This window comes from Gekko japonicus, unplaced genomic scaffold (genome assembly GCF_001447785.1).
Source record: "Gekko japonicus isolate JY-2015 unplaced genomic scaffold, Gekko_japonicus_V1.1 scaffold574, whole genome shotgun sequence".
NCBI classification, from domain to species: Eukaryota; Metazoa; Chordata; class Lepidosauria; order Squamata; family Gekkonidae; genus Gekko; species Gekko japonicus.
Genome location: NW_015159725.1, coordinates 127,001 through 129,754, shown reverse-complemented (window position 1 = coordinate 129,754; position 2,754 = coordinate 127,001). Strand labels below are relative to the sequence as shown.

General features: G+C 40.1%; 1 protein-coding gene across 1 annotated transcript in view; it reads left to right on the top strand.

Moving 5' to 3' along the window:
- Positions 1 to 2,754, top strand: part of FEZ2 (fasciculation and elongation protein zeta 2) — a 43,001-nt gene that overhangs the window by 23,300 nt on the left and 16,947 nt on the right. The window lies entirely within an intron of this gene.

The following is a 2,754-nucleotide window of genomic DNA, read 5'->3' as shown; positions in this document are numbered from 1 at the left end:
TTGGTTGTTTCGGCGCTTGAACAGGCACAGAATCTGAAATGTCAGTGGCTGCAGGTCGTTAATATTTTCAGAAGCTGAAAACAGAATGGAGTTAATTAATGAATTAGGGTCTATAAAGACCAAAGACTTGGAAATACCAGAGTCTTGTAAGTCACGCCCTGAAGAAAAGAACTACAAATTACAGGGATCACAGTGCTGCTAATGAAAGTAGCAGCTCCATATTGAGTCTTCCCCATCCTGCTGACATCTGGACACTACCTATGTTGCATTAGATATTGTTCCATAGCAGTCTTTCTTTTCATAATTCTACCCTGAGGTGACGGTGTGTAAGAGAGCAAAAGGCCATACAGCATCATGCCAAATACTTTGATGTTCAAATTATGGGTTGGATCTAGCCTAACATTTCCACAGGTGCAAAGATTTCTGCCTGTTTCCCCACTTCTCCCTTCCTGTGGCAGCCTGAATGGCCCCACAAAATCCTGCAGGAAAGAGGAATCCTGGAAAAGGAGGGGGGCATTTGGGGCTCCTGTGGGAAAATCATGCTGCACTGGTGGAACTATCTAGTCTGGGTCCAAGTCTGTGTTTTAACTATGGTTGTCTGCATTAAAAAGTATTGATTCATTAAAAATGTCTGTATTACATTTAATATGTTGGTATGATTTCTGTACAGAATACCTTGATAGTAACCGAGTTCATGAATGTACTCAGATTATCCAATTATCCTTAAATCTGCAAATTGCCTTTTGCTAAGGAACAAAAATATTCTATTCTTAAGCTGCAGTTACATTTATTCACTCTAACGGCTTGTCTCTGCCATTTACCTCGCATCCTCAGAAAATCCTAACTAATAGCCTTTAAATTTTCTCTGTCTCCCTCCCCCCTTCTTTCCTGCCATGTTCTTGCTCCCTATAGCGCTTCAGCATGGAAGGACTCTCAAATGTCATTCAGAATGGCTTCCGTCAAACGTTTGGAAACTCGGGTGGAGAAAAACAGGTGCTGGGCTATCCTCTTAACTGTTTTCTCATGCTGTCCTTTCTGTCTTTGTTCAATAAAGGCCTTAAAAGTTCAGACTTGTAGGATTTTCAGATGTTGGTGTAGTTACTTGTATCTTACTTGCCTTCAAGGCTATGATATGTTTGCAAAGGTTTTCTTACTCGGTAGTTAAAGATCAGGCAAGCCTTGATATGCACAGGAAAAAATGAGCCGTTTTCCCCAAGGGTTCATTTAACTTCTCAAAATAAAATATAGGCATCAGCATAATGCATACTTGAAAAGAACTGCATGCATAAGAACGCAGCAGCAGAAGGTCATCAAGCTTTAAATATTTCACTTCAAGAAAGTAGAAGTATACAAAAATAGCTTACAGTAATTGATTCTACCATCTCCCATAGTGTTAAAAACTCTGCTGTCTTTGAGAACCCATAATAAAGAAAAAGGAATAGCCCTTTTTGTTTATAATGGATTCTAAAACACAGATTTACCCCCCTCCTCCTTACTGTATTATGCTGGGTTTTTTGTATTTTAAGCAACCAGCTGGGTGTTGTACATAGTCCAGATATGATGTTTGTGAAGTACATTACAGAAGGGATCTTTTGGACAATAGTTAATTGCTGATGCTAAATATAGTGAATGGTAGCTTTTATACCTTTTCTCCAAGAGATTCCTTTTAGGTAACAACTGATTTTTTTTCATTCTGTTATTATATAGGTAATTTGCTAGATCGCGGTATAGTTTTGGACAATGTGTAGTAGTAGAGATCAAAAGCTTGATTCATTTTTATCCCAACCTGCTCAGAGCAGTATACATAATTCTTCCTTTGCCACCTTGCCTTCACAACATCTCTGTGAGCCAGGCTGTGGTCACATGGTAAGCCTACCGCAGTTTGTTCCTGCTGTATATTTGATCAGGGTATTTATTTGTAGGTTGGGATGATCAGACATCCCTCCCCAAACTGCTTTCATTGCGCGATAAGGCTTCATGGACCATCCAGAAAGCCTCGTTGCCCAAGCAGCGGTGCAGCGCAAGATTTTTTTGTTTTCCTTGCGCATGTGCATATAGACAAATCACTGTTCACATGTTGGATGTATACAGCGCAGGATCAGTCGCACACAACTATGGAATTCGAATCCACTAAGTACTCGATTTTCCTAGTGTCGGAAAAACTGCTACCAAATGGGGTTGATAGCAAGAGTGAGTGGGTTGCGAGATGGGGAGTAGATATGCCCATCTGATCAGCCCTTTTAAATTCGATAGGGAACAGCAGCAAAACCCGCTCAAAATGACTGTGTGACCACAGCCAAAGTTTAGTCTGAAAGGCAGTAACTGACCCAAGGTCACCCAGCTCCATGGCTGAGTGGGGATTTGAACTCAGGCCTCTCAGATTCTAGAACAATACTCTTAACTGCTTCTACATTTGTGTGTATGTATACATAATGTGTGGAACAAGTATTTTGTCCTCAGACCATTTGTGTGTTCTGTTCCTTCCATGTGCCTAATCATTATTTAATATCTGTTGTAAGAAGAGTAAAAGAACATCTAGAAAGGAAAGAACTAACCTGATACAAGCCCTACTTGTTAGACTTCTTTGAACACATTTCTTTTTAATGATAAAGATTATTATTTTAAAATGTTTATTTAGACTGTTACCAGGCAATGGTCTACTACAGCTCAGTGTTTAATAGCCAAACTAGATGCTATGGAAAGCCATTGGTCCAACCTGTGGACGCCAGTGCCATTTTAGAGAAGAATCTGGCC